This window comes from Trachemys scripta, chromosome 2 (genome assembly GCF_013100865.1).
Source record: "Trachemys scripta elegans isolate TJP31775 chromosome 2, CAS_Tse_1.0, whole genome shotgun sequence".
In the NCBI taxonomy this organism is placed as follows: Eukaryota; Metazoa; Chordata; order Testudines; family Emydidae; genus Trachemys; species Trachemys scripta.
In genome coordinates this window covers 238,656,335-238,670,960 of record NC_048299.1, presented here as the reverse complement: position 1 = coordinate 238,670,960, position 14,626 = coordinate 238,656,335, and the positions used below count along the sequence as shown (strand labels likewise).

The 14,626-nt window shown below is 43.4% G+C and overlaps 1 protein-coding gene across 1 annotated transcript in view; it reads right to left on the bottom strand.

Moving 5' to 3' along the window:
* The window catches only part of NECAB1 (N-terminal EF-hand calcium binding protein 1), a 129,827-nt gene that overhangs the window by 73,379 nt on the left and 41,822 nt on the right, over nucleotides 1-14,626 (bottom strand). The window lies entirely within an intron of this gene.

Sequence of the window (14,626 nt, the reverse complement as noted above, 5' to 3'; positions counted from 1 at the left end):
TCTTCCCCCCCCCCCCTCGCTCTCTCTCTCTCTGCAGCCTAGTACCACTGTCAGCCTACTATCTTTACTAATGCACCAAATAGAAATAATAAATATTAGAACCTTATTGAATCAACTTAGTGGTACACAATCAATGTCAGTCATTTTTTACTTATGTTGGTTACCCTTCCAGTACATTGAATGAAATTTAATTGGTCTACAGTCCTCTGTTGTTAATGCATCGCTACTTGGTAATTTCTTAAAATAAAGATTAAAAAATGCAATAACAAAAAACCCCTCCAAGAATAAAAATGAAGATGAGAAGGATGTTCAGAAACGCAGTTTTCAGTGAAAATGTATGCTTTACAGATATGGGAATTCACAAAAGTTAAAGGAAGAGTACAGAGGCAGATAAATCCATTTTGTTTCCTGAAGCTAATCATGGAGTGAGACTCATTTTCATCCCATCAAATGGAGGGATTCTTTTAAGTAGGGCTGAAATGCTATATTATTTTCAATACCTGGAAGTCCAGATTTTCTGTCCTGCAGGAATTTTAATAATTGAGAGAACATTATTTAAATAACTTAAAATTCCCTTATTTACATGCATCCTTACTTTGCACTTCACACCCAGGTTTTTCTCTGTTAGGTGACACTCTTGATTGCAATATTGAATATAATAGATTTTAAGGCCAGAAGGGACATTATGATGATCTGTTCTGACCTCAAACGTAGCGTTGCCACCTATTCAGGTTTTCCCAGGATCATCCTTTTTGTGATAGTTGTTCCAGGAAATCTGTAAGGGTGCTCAATATATGCTAACAGCTGTCTAATTTTATGGGCTCCAGACCATCCCAAATATCCTGTGTTTTTGTACATCAGAAGTGGCAGTCCTACTCCTACATACCACAGGGCAAAGAGCCTCACACAGTTATTTCTGCATCAAGCCCATAACTTCTGTTTGAGCCACACTATAAGTTATGGGAGGAGATATACCCGTTCCAGAAACCCACCTTTCATGCTGACTGCCTGGTTCTTGCTGACTTCCTTCTGCAAGAGGGCAGGCCTCTGCTGGAACTTTTTCTGAGCCTGCCTTTTGAACGTGGCAGAGGTATGTCATTGCTAAAGCTGGCTGCAGCAGCGCCCTCTCTTCCATGTGGTAAGTTCTTAACTCCCATTATGTTTCCCTTTTCCTACTCTTGAGAAGAATGAGTACATTCTTCTCACTCCCATACTACAGCCAGAAAAGTCCCTTATCTCTTCATCAGTGCGGTCTTTTCAGGTTAACCTGCAAAATCACCCTTCCCCATCCCTGATGAACACTATCTGTATTCTGAGTGGATCCAACTTCAGGAGCAGATGGTTAGCTGCTTTGCCAACTTTTCCTCACTCCCACACCTTCTGCCCATGCCAGTCATCAGTGGCTTTCACATACTAGCTCTGTGTTGTATGAGGGCAAACCTCCATATTATATAAGGGCAAACAGAAGGCAATTTCCAGGGTTGCACAAGCACAATACAGGGAGAAGAGCATTAAATGGGGCCTAACTCACCAGGGGACATCAGCAGAGGCACACACCCTCAGCATGGCCTCTTTAGGTATTAGTTAGTGGGGTGTGTCTACACCACCTTTCTCTTGAAATTACAACCACCTTCTGACTGCTCTCATTCACACCAACCCACTGCCACCAATTTTGTCCAGCTGAAGAATAGGTGCAGTGTATGTGCACCTCACTCATTAAACCTCACTTCTTTTATACTGATAGATGTTTCCTTCTATCTAAGGTACTTATCTAAGTGCCTCACAGTCGCTGAGTATATTTATCCTCACAAAAATCCTGTGAGTTTGGGAAGTGCTATGATCCCCATTTTACAGATGGGGAAATGAGAGACAACCAGACAGTGATTTGCCCAAGGTCATGCAGGAAGGCTCTGGCAGACACAGAATCAAACCTAGGGATCACACTAGTGCCCAAATCACTGTACCATCCTTCCTTGTCTATTGTACCTACTACCCATTGAAGTCCCATTGTCCTTTGTGTCCAGACTGAGTTAAACAGTAGGCTCTTCAGGGCAGAGTCCCTGTAATTTTGTATGTCTGTGATAGTATCTAACAATCAACGTTAATAATATGTATCTTCAATCAGCACTGGCATGAGTAAACCTAGAACATTTTGTTCTTCCCAAAAAGGCATAGCTAGCTGCAGAAGCCCATGTAAGTAATTGGGGACTTAGAGGAGATTGGGGGGTAGAGGTGGAAAATGCTCAGCACAGGGTTGTGTCTGCAACATAACAACTCAGATTTGCAGTGCACAACTTTTCAATGTTCCCATTGGTATACATGCCAAGGAATGCCATAGTGTAGACTCCAGTCTGGTAATGCTGAACATATGTTATTTACAATATTTTCCAGATGACTGGCATTCTGATTCCAACACTACAGTCATTCTGATTCGTGATGAGCATACTAGGCACAGTGTATAGTGGAGAGCATACTTGACACATCAGCACAATTATTTTCAGAATCTCTGCTGCCTGTTACACACAGTATTTTTCACCTGCCTGACTTTCTCTCTCAAAATCCTCTGTGCCTAATATCATGACGTTATTTTTAAGGACTATTTTAGGTATTCTTTTGAATACTCTTCCCCACCCACATTACATAGTTGAACATACCTAATATCCAATAGAAGACCAGTCTACTCTTGAGCTAGATTCAGTGAGGTTAAGTGCTGGCAGAGGTCCCTGATGGTAGACTCTCCAGGAATCCAAGATGTGGCAGTGCAAAGTAACTACAACCTGTTCTTGGCCCCTCCTTTATGAGGGCTTCCCACAAAGAGGGCCTGGCTAATGCACTGATTCAGTGCTACTCTAGAATATCCACCACCTAAACTCACACAGAATCTTGTTGGGATTAAAGCTACCCCAGCCCAGCAGATAACCAGCACAGGGCAGTTGCATTCAGGATCTCCATGGGCTGCAGTGAGTTTTGCAGGCACAGGGAAATGTAATTTACATTTGCTCATTATAGGAAGCAGTTATGCACAAGGTAGACATAATGATGTAAAGAAGATTACATAAACAGACTTTATTGAAAGCTCTGAATAGTATTTCAAAGATTTTCATGAGCCAGCATCATTTAGACATTTCGCTACCAGTGACTATAGTCTCATAATAAGGGTTTAGAAATTCATTGCTTAGTTATTAAAATCTCTTTGTGTTCTGCAGTCATTCTGCTGTGGGGGATTATTGTTTAATTCTGGTAGTTGGACTCATCTGTTTCTTCCTCATGTTCATGATCCTATGCTCATTGTGGTAGTGGCGGGAACTCTGGGGCAGGTATCCCTTATTGTTATGCAGACGTAGCCTTCGAATAATTAGTTATCACTCTGTGTGATGTGGTTACAACAGAGAATGAAATTGTCCTGAATAATGAATTGAGACAATATAATATACAATACTCAGACAACCAAATATACACTATAAACTGCTCCCTTGCACCAGAGGGTGATTCACAAGAATGCAATGACTATGCAGCTGACTATGCTAAATCAGTACTTCATCAGTCTAGTCATCAAAGCTCCAAATATATCTATGATGCTAATAAGAGCCTTAAGAGAACTATAAAAAATGGCTGCACATATGAAAAAAAGTAAAGTCCTCAACAATGACTACAGAGCCAATACAAAGAGGGAAACAAGGACTATCTATATCTTTTCTGAAAGTAGAGCTGAGCAGAATTTGGAATTTTTATCCCAGGGGATATTCCAGTAGTTGTCCCCCAAATGGGGACAAAAAATTCAAATTTCGCAATTTTTGCAGTTCAGAAATTCTAGACATTTTTTATCTGGAAGTGTCAAAATGTTTTGTTTCAACATTTTTGATTGAAATAAAACATTTCAGTGTTCCTGAACTTGAAATGTTTTGTTTTGGTTTATTGAACTGACCTGAAATGCTTCAATCTGAGTCAGTTTAACATTAAATTGCACTGTTCAGTAGTGGCACAGAGCCTCATGGGAGTTGTAGGTTGGGAGCCTGATGTTCCATTCTCCTCTATGGGCCATGCTCCCTGGTAGGACTACATCTTCACTGATGCTCCTAGAGTCATATGACTCTCCTGATGCACCATACAGCTTGGTTGGAGGGAAAGCCATGTTGTATTATGGGAGATATAGTCTTCCTGGGAGCATGGCCCAGTGGAAAGAATGGGGTCCTGAACTACAACTCCCACAATGCAATGTGCTGATAGAAAAATGTAGTTTAATGTTTTGTTGAACTGATTCAAAACATTTGGGCCAGGACAACAAAATGAAATATTCCAATTTGAGTAAAACTGCCTCAAAGCAAAATACTGTGTTTAGATTTTTCCCAGAGGAAAAGTGAAAACTTTTCTTCAAAATTGAAATTTTCCTCTTCAAAATTTCAGATTTGCAGAAATTGCGTTTTCCTTTGGAAAATCATTCCAACAGAAAATTCCCAACCAGCTTTATTTGCACCCCGTTCAGAGAAACTGTATCAGCATCAGAGCTGCGCAAAACATTATGAGCTTTGACATCTTGTATGTCCACATTATTGTGTATAGCTTTGGCGGTTCATGAAATATTGGACCTTAAAATCAGATCATCCTGATTACCATCTTGCCTTTTCCTCCACACTTAGTTTTAGAGCTAAAGTCAATGCTATATATAATCTGAATGTTTATAATCCCTATTGACAAACAGTATAAAATATTAATCTCTGGTTCTGGGAGTTGATGAGAATATTACTGCAAAATTCATGCTTGAAGTGAAGTTTAAGCAAAATGACCCAATTTTAAAAGGTGGCATCACCTCATTTATTATACTTTTTCCATTCTATTTGTTGTTGAATGTTAAATATGTACATATAACTTTTCAACAGTTCCATAAAATGTTAAGGAAAAGTTAGTATTTGTCCATCAACTGCAATTCAGCAAATTGGAGAGACTGTTTGTGTTCCATTCTGCTGCTTTCGTAAAGCCTGTCTTATTTCCATATTTTATTTGGGAGGAAAAAAGATGAGAATTCAATATTTTCTCCCTTTAACTTTATTGGGCAGTTGTAAATCCTCTTGCATATGGATTCAGAATGTCAGCAGCAGCATGGGACTCAGCTGGACTCTCTGATTTTGATGGAAAACCAGGTAAGGGATAAATATTGACCATTCTTAAAGTTTTGCTGAACTATTGAAGTTTTATAGTTTACATTCAGTAACCCTCACAACTGGCACTAACTTGCACATTTTTTGTAGGCCTGGCAGCGTCACTATCATCTTGTGTTATTTGTATGCTATTGTATTGAATAAGTGTAGTACACTAAACTCCAGGGTAATGCAGATTGATTGGACCACAGGATCAGAGGGCTGGATCATGACACATTGCTACTTGCCCAGTGTTAGAGGCCTGACGTATCCTCTCGGTCTTAGTATGGAGCAAGTTTGGGGCACATTAGAAAGACAATGAGGAAAAGTTTGCCAAGTCTCTTTTGTGATCACACAGAGGAATTGGATCATCAGGAATGTTAATTTGGTACCTTTCATGAGAATTAAAAGAGGGACAGATTCTCTGCTGTGTCCAAGATCCGCTCAGTGCAACAGAGTGGAGTGGCAGGAAGATGGTTATGGCTTCTTGATTCTCTGTCCAACTCTGCTCTATCCCTCACATAGTTTAGAGTAGCCTAGGCATCAGTTACAATAGCTCCAACTGGCAAGGTCCCCAAGTGACACTTCACTATGTGGGGGTAGCTGGGCAGCACTGTACTTTGTCCATGTGCCTGCCATCACATATCCCCAGCACTACTTCTATGCCATGTCTTCAGGGGAGTAGCTCCGACGCTGGCTATGCCAGCTCTTCACCCATGGGGATTTGCATGCAGTTTCTGTTCCTTTTGCACAGCAGAGTGGAGCTGAAAATGTGGCCCAGTATCTTTAAAATAAATCTTCAAGAATTATTACCCACTGGCCCATTTCAGTCAGCTGTGGGTAATGCAGTTCTCACACTGTGTCCTCCTGTCAATCATGAACATAGAAACCTGGTTACAGTCTGATGGCAGTTCTTATTTTGTAACCCTGACAGATATTCTTGTCATCTTCTGACAACTTTTCCCAAGGATGCCATTATTAGAACAATTATTGTGCAAGTGTAGAAGGCACTAGCGGGAGTATTTGCATTTGTAATGAGCGCCAGAAATTATTCACTGTAACCAAGAACTATTTCAGAGACTCCCACTGGATGGAAGCATGGGCTCCTTGTCATTTACAATAAAATTAAGGCTGGGTTTGAGGGCTCAGAATTAGTGACAGCCTGAAAATATGTACATAGAGTTTGTCCAAGAAAATGTATCACAACCTGGCCTAATGAATCAGTGGTGCATAGAGCTACTATTATGGCAAAAAGACATGCTTTCAGAACGGTGTGTTTTGGAACTTTGAAAACTGGGGACAAGGAAGGGCTTGGATGGCCCAGAGTAAATGGGTTAACTTTTAAAATTCCAACAGACTGAAATTAATATCTGAGGTACTGCTCAAGCTGTGATTCTAATGTGCGGCCATGAAAGAGGCCTTGCATCTTGGTTTAATGCGGCAAAGGTGCCCATGAGGGAATCTGAAAGGCAGGGCTGCCCCGGGGGGGGGGGGGAGAGGGGGCAAGTGGGGCAATTTGCCCTGGGCCCCACAGGGGCCCCCACAAGAGTTTTCAGGGGCCCCCACAAGAATTTTTGGCAGGTCTTCGGCGGCAGGCCCTTCAGTGCCACCGAACACAGTGAAGGACCCGCTGCCGAAGACCCGGAGCTTCTTCTGCTCCGGGTCTTCAGCGGCAATTCGGCGGCGGGAGCTCCTTCCGCTCCGGGTCTTCAGTGGCAGTTTGGCAGTGGGGTCCTTCACTCGCTCCGGGACCCACTGCCGAAGTGCCCCGAAGACCCGGAGCGGAAGGACCCCCGCCGCCGAAGACCCCAGGCCCCCTGAATCCTCTGGGCAGCCCATCAAATGTTCACTTGCTGGATGTATCCTAGGTACAGTAATTTTATTCTCATTCTTCCCTACTGAACTGCAGCTTTGAGTTACTTAGCAGCCGTAAGCATAAATCAAGAATTTCATTTTCTTCTCTAGGATAATTTGCAAGTGCGAGGCATCACACAATGGATAGTTTAAGGCTGTTTGACATGTACATGATTCTTACACTTGCATAACAAAACTTTGTAAGGTTCAATGAATACTTTGATCCTTTTCTGAGCCAATGTGTTAATATCAGACATTTTATGTAACCTGCCCTTTTCAGCAATTGTGTGCGATGCTAATTAGTGACATTTTGGTTTTCTTCATGCACGTGAACTTGTGTTCTGGGTTGGAAAACTGTATTAATAGGGACTCAGCATTCATACTGCATTGTCCAAGTTGTCTTTCTCTTCACTAACCCAATCAGATTTCTGGCATGTTGCCACATGCCTCCATCAAACTGTCTCCTGATGAGAGAGTCTTCAAAGGCAAAAGGGGTCTATGGAAAGCCCTAAAAATTAATTTTCTGCATTTCTATTGGTATGAAAGATCAAGCAATGTCTGATACTTGCCAGCTGCAAAGTCAGGCATAAAATATTGTATCATGTAAGAATACAAAACCTCATCACTATTTCAAAACTGAAACTTTTGTATTAGCTATGGGTATGTTCTGTCAAGTGACTATGGTAAAGAGTCACACTCTTAAAAGCCCACGAAAGCTTATGCTCTAATAAATTTGTTAGTCTCCACAAGTACCACAAGTACTCCTGTTCTTTTTACTCTTAAAAGGAACCTTATTAGCCCTCCCTCCTGCCTGACTTCTTGATACCCACTAAGGGGAAGTGGATGGGGGAGAAGCAGCAGATGTGGTATATCTTGACTTTAGTAAGGCTTTTGAAACTATCTTGCATGATCGTCTCAAAAGAAACTATGGATATATAATCTAGATGGAGCTACTATAAGGTGAGTGTAAAACTGGTTGGAAAACTGTTCCCAGAGACTAGTTATCAGCATAGAGAGTACATTTATAAAGTTTGTGGCTGATATCAAGCTGGGAGGGGTTACAAGTGCTTTGGAGGATAGAATTAAAATTCAGAATGCTCTGGACAAACTGGATAAATGGTCTGAAGTAAATAGGATGAAATTCAATAAGGACAAATGCAAAGTACTCCACATAGGAAGAAACAGTTGCACACATACAAAATGGTAAATGACTGTCTAGGAAGGAGTACTGTGGAGAGGGATGTGGGGGCATGGGTGGTGGTGAACCCCCCCTTTGGGGAGGTTAGCCCGCCAGTCCCCCCCTTCCCCGCAAGCTGGAACCCCGAGGCCCACCCTGCAGCTGGAGGAGCCCCAGCCCGCCCACCCCAGCAATACCGGCCACCCCGTCACTCCCCCAGTGCCTGGCCAAGCTGCCAGCCCCCCGGAGTGCCGGCCTGGCCCCCTGGAGCACCGGCCTGGTCTCAGCACCCAACCAAGCTGCCAGCCCCCTGAGAACTGGCCTGCACCTCCCCACTCCTGCAGGCCAACCCGAGCGCTGCTGCTGGCTGCCGGTGGATCCAAGCTCCTGGCAGCTGGCTGAAGCTGAGCCCAAGATGACTTCAGGGTAGAGGGGCAAGGAGGGTGGGGCCTCCCAGGGGAACATGTGCGGGGCCACAGCATGGGGCAGGGAAGGCTTAACCTGCCCCAGCCTTTAATACCCACCGCCCATGTGTGGGGGTCATAGTGGATTACAAGCTAAATATGAGTCAACATTGTAACCCTGTTGCAAAAAAAGCAAATGTCATTCTGGGATGGATTAGCAGGAGTGCTGTAAGCAAGACATGAGAAGTAATTCTTCCACTTTATGCCATGTTGATATGGCCTCAACTGGAGTGTTGTGTCCGGTCTTGGGCACCACATTTCAGGAAAGATGTGGACAGATTGGAGAAAGTTCAGAGGAGAGCAACAAAAATGATTAAAGGTCTAGAGAACATGACCTATGGGGGAAGATTGAAAAAACTGTGTTTGTTTAGTCTGGAGAAGAGAAGACTGAGAGGGGACATAACAGTTTTTCAAGTACATAAAAGGTTGTTACAAGGAGGAGGAAGAAAAATTGTTCTTGTTAACCTCTGAGGATAGGACAAGAAGCAATGGGCTTAAATTGCAGCAAGGGAGGTTTAGGTTGGACATTAGGAAAAACTTACCAACTCTCAGGGTGGTTTAACACTGGAATAAATTGCCTAGGGAGGTTATGGAATCTCCATCATTTTATGTTTATAAGAGCAGATTAGACAAACACCTGTCAGGGATGGTCTAGATAACTTAGTCCTGCCTTGAGTGCCGGAGACTGGATTAGATGGTCCTTTTCTATGATTCTATGGGGGTACACACTTCATAGCTTCTGTGGGCTGAGCTTGTTGCACACACTGGAGGCTTTTTTGATTCCTCCATTCCCCTCCATAAGCTCTTTGTGTGCTATCCTCCCCTCCCGTTCTAATTCAGCGACTCCCCCCCAATCTCCCATCTGCCTGGGGTTATGTGTGCCCCCCATTCCTCCTCCTCCTCCCTTACCACGGTCCCCCATTCTCCCCTGCATGCTGGTGACTACGTGCTGCAGCCCCATCCCTATTCTCCCCTCCCAGTATACCAGGGTCCCCCATTCTCTGCCCCATGTCAGAGACTGTGTGCATGCCCCCATCTCCCCTTCTCCTCCCACCATTATTTGTCTGGGAGATAAATCATTCAGGGTGCCAAAATGCCAAGCCTATTGGGAGAATAAGCAGAGGTTCTGTTATGCTGGAGGGCATTAGTGGCTAGCTGTGACACTCTGTGCCTCGGGGGAATACCCTGCACCCCCATGTTCATCCTTATAAAATGATTGTGTGGTATCCAATGCAGTTTGTCATGTCGGGTGTCTTCGGCAGGCTCACAATGCACTGAGCATTGTTGTTATAGTAATATTATAGGTTGTAATTTCATGTACAAAGTTATGAGGCTGAAAATGTGTCCTCATGGCTTAAAACAAGCCCAGACAAAAACTCTCCAGTAGCAGAGGCCCAGGCAAAACTCTCAAGGAGCAGAGGGGGCAGTTCACACCTCATCAGGGCATGTATGGGACAAATCTGGCCCAGCTTCACAGGAACACAGGACACTGGCCTAGGCAGCCACAAACGATCTGTTGAACTCTCGAGTGAGTCACCCCCCTTCCCTTGGTCAGTTTGGGACTATGATGAGGTAATGCTCACCTGACTCTGAAAGGGGGGGGGGGTCAAAGCCAAGAGGGAAGAAAGAACATGATAAAAGGGAGAGACGTTTGCCATGCTCGCTCTCTCTTCCACCTCCATCTACAGACACCACTACCAGCATGACTGAAGTGCTGCTCAAAGGCAAGAGCCTGGCTGAAGGGCAACCAGCCAGTCTGTGGTGAGAAGCATCCAAGTTTGTAAGGGCATTGAAAGTGTTAAGATCAACTCAGAATGTGTTTTGCTTTTATTTCTTTTGACCAAATCTGACTTGTTGTGCTTTGACTTATAATCACTTAAATATATAGCTTTTGTAGTTAATAAATTTGTTTGTTTAGTCTACCTGAAGCAGTGTGTTTGGTTTGAAGCATGTCAGAGACTCCCCTTGGGATAACAAGCCTGGTACATATCAATTTCTTTGTTAAATTGATGAACTCATATAAGCTTGCAGTGTCCAGCGGGCATTACTGGACACTGCAAGATGGAGGCTCCTAGGGTTGTGTCTGGGACTGGAGATATTGGCTAGTGTCATTCAGTTGCACAATCCAAGCAGCGGCTGGCCAAAAGTGCTCACTCAAATAGCTGGGAGCAGCTTGCATTCTAGAGGCTGTGTGTGAACCCCGGGAGTGGGGGTTCTCACAGCAGAGCAGGATAAAATTGGCTCCCAGAGTTGAGGATTGGAGTGACCTAGCAGATCACCGGTCCAGAGAACACCAGGGGAATGTCACAGTGCCATCAACCAGTTCTTTGGTCTATAGACAATTGAGAGGTGTTTGAAGTGGTGGCTGTGCTAAACAGATGGCAGGATCCATGTGTCCTAGATTTTCTTCCTTTGAGTTTTCTGATTTTCCCCAAAATCAATAGGGTTCCCGCCATTGGTGCCTGGACTGATCCCTGAAATGTTGGAATTGATCAGATGCAGCATTCAAAATTTGTCACATAATACTTATATAATGCCAACACCCCTGTGTGGGTTGTCAGCAGCAGGGATCAAATCTGGGATCTGTTGAGCTTAATGCATGGGCCTCTATTTCCTGAGCTAAAAGATAGTTCTCTCTTAATCAAGCCTGTAGCAGGCTCATCGGTCTCTAGCTTGCCTAGCCACCACTAGAGGGGGACAGAGTGCCATGCCAAGCGGGTAGGGGTTACACATACATGAAGACAGACAAATGCAAAAATGCCATCAAGTTGAGCAAAAGACCTGGACAAATGTGGCCAATTAAAAAAGCAAAACAAACAACCCAACATATCCTCACATATTTCCCATGGAAGTGTTTTCCTGGCCACTTCGTACACCATGCTTTCCACTACGTTCTTGCTGGGTGATTTACATTTCAGTAATCCAGATGGCTGTACCAATTGCACTGCCCGTTCTCAGATATCAATTGTAGTATTTTAAAATGTTCCTTATTTAAAATCCCAACTATTAGTGCTGTCACAAGTTCTTCTTTCCTGATAACCAAGTCACAATATTCTGCCTATTATTTCCACACATTCTCCAGACCTTTATCTTTGGTTAAAAAGTAAGTTCACTTGTGCATTATATTTCTGTTTCACAAGAATGAAAAGCAAAGTCAGACATGGAAGTAATAGCCACTTTTCTTAGAAATCAAATACTGTACAATGAAAAGGATCAGTCCAATTCAGTAGCCCATCAAAAGGACTCAGCCCCCTGCTGAGTCCAGACAAGGATTACTGCAAAACAAGACTGCTTTAGTGAAAAGTCGCATTTAAATTCTATGTAAGGAACGTCAGGTGCTGGAGGAGTGTACAAGAAGGGATGATTCTGAAGAACAGGGTTGGAACTCTGTCTGAAGGAGCTTAATCTGCTAAGCAGATGCATGTGGTATCCCACCTAGTTTGATAGTCAGTATGAATAGAATTATATTTTAGTTTTGGTTCACGTTTGTAAAATTAAGTTTATCTCTCAGTCTGAATCTTCAAATTTAAGAAATGAGCTTTTTATTCACAAAACAAATAATGCCTATTTAACATGCATAAAATCCCTAATTATTCATTGAGATGGATTTGTGCTGCTTTTTGCTTTGAGGATTATAAATATTGAGCACTTTGGTTATATTAGGAAAATTTGGCTTGCTACATCATGTCGTCCTATATTTGAGCATAACCAGCTCACATTGCATTTTCTCCTTTATTGACTAATAGTGGGAACGGTGGTGGTGGTGCATTAATTAAGACAATTGAAACAAAAAATGGTCTATAGCTTGTTGAACAGCATTGGTGTGTGTATAGAAGAGTATGTGGCAGCTTAAACAAACCGCATAATCGTAGTAGCAGAGCATCTCCCAAGAATTTAAAAACAGAAATATGGATCTCTCTCTTTCTTCCCAGCCTGTAGGATCAATAGCTTGTGTGTGAGTGAAAGAGAGGTTTAAGGTTTACATGTGAACACACTATATGTTTGTCTATGTGAAGAACTTATCAAAGGAAGGCTAAGCTTAGAAAATGAGTTTTCCCATTCCGTTCTACACCCGTTCCCATTCCGTTCTACAATGGTGAGGGCCATTGTCATTCTGATATCTTGCAGGAGTGATCTCACCATGAAAGTTCATCAGATGTTTCTTCTCTTATACTGACAAGCTTTCCCATATTGTTCAACAGTTCCACAGTGCCTGTAGAACATAGCTGTTGTGGTCATGGAGGCAGAAGTGATCTCTCAGATAACTAGGGCCAGTTCTAGGGAGGGCTTTGAATATTAGGACAGAGACCTTGAACTGGACTCTGTATTCAGTGGAGACAGTATGGAGGGTGGAGCAGCAGACTGGTGTACTCATAGCAACCTGTATTGCTAGGGTGAAAGGCCATTTTGTGTTGTATCAACTGGAGTTTTTCAGGGCACATGGCTTCATTCCTAAATATAATGAGTGGCACTAATCAAGCCTAGCGATCAAAAATGCATGAATGGTGTGGCCAGGTCTGATCAGACGGCATGCAATCTTTGGGCCATTCACAGAGGAAATGCATGTTTTTTGCATCTATGGATACTTGGTTGTGGACTGACTTATTTTGAGGGCAGATGCCCTTAAGAGAGGAGAATGTTGTCGAGGAAGGAAGCTCTCTGAAGTGCCTCCCTCTTCCTATCAATGTCTTCCCAGAGTTTCCTGTGTTAAGCTTTAACCAACTGGTCTTCATGCAGGTGCTAATTTTGCCTAAACACTGAGAAAGCAAAAAGATTGTGGGTGCTGTTTGTTTTATGTAAAGGAGTATAGAGCTGGGTGTTACCCACGTGCTGTTGGCACTTCAACCCATGACTCATTAACTCTGTCTAAAATTCCTTACAGATGTTGTATAGTAGCGGCGTGGGCCCAGGGATGTGCTGGCCGCCGCTTCCCACTGCCCCCATTGGCCTGGGATGGCGAACTGCGGCCAGTGGGAGCTGCGATCGGCCGAACCTGCGGACGCGGCAGGTAAACAAACCGGCCTTGCCCGCCAGGGTGCTTACCCTGGCGAGTCGCGTGCCAAAGGTTGCCGATCCCTGGACTAGAAGGAACTTGAATACTAAAGATTTGAATTCGTGTTAATATTGAACATGATTGAGGAGAAGAACAGAAGTCTTATTAGGTTAACAAATATCCTTAGGGCATTTTAAAGAGTTTTCAGGTTTCTCTCCCTAGAAGCTGCTTATTTAACATTCAGACCTGGAATGTACATTTTGCATGCATAATACTTCTTATGCTTTATTTTAGTTTTCTTTGCTAAAGAACATGTTTTTTCTGTGAGAAGCTTTAGTCATAGCCCATGAAAGCTTATGCTCTAATAAATTTGTTAGTCTTTAAGGTGCCACAAGACTCTTAATTATTTTAACAATGCCATTCAGATTGAAAATTAATTAAAAAGTAAATTAACTGAGTTGCTTCTTACAAAACTCTACCATCTAGCTTTCAAAACCCTTTGTTAGAGGTTGAGCTAAAACTTCCAGGGAAGTTGGGCTCAGTCTCACCTCTGGCTAGCTTTCCATTTCTCAGGTGATAGGTTTGGGTTTGGATAGGTGGTCGGTGTACCAGAAAGAGAAAGCCGGAGACATGAGGCCTGGTGTAAAAGGCCTAAGGCCAAGTCAGGTCCTGCTGATATAAAGCAAAGGTAGCAAAAACAAAGCTATGAGCAAAAGTCAGGCCCTGTTACAAAGCAGATGCCTGCTTGCAGGTTCACTATGTCAGCAGTTCTCAACAAGGGGTCTGGGGCCCCCTGGGGGACCGCAATCAGGTTTCGGGGGGGCTGCCAAGCAGGCCCAGGGTTAGACTCACTGGGTCCCATGGCAGAAAGCCGAAGCCCCACTGCCCTGAGCCCCACCACCCGGGGCCGAAGCCAAAGCCTGAGCAATTGCCCTGCTTGCTATCCCATAACGTCAGCCCTGGCTTTTATATGCAGAAAAACAGTTGTGGCACAGGTGGGCCA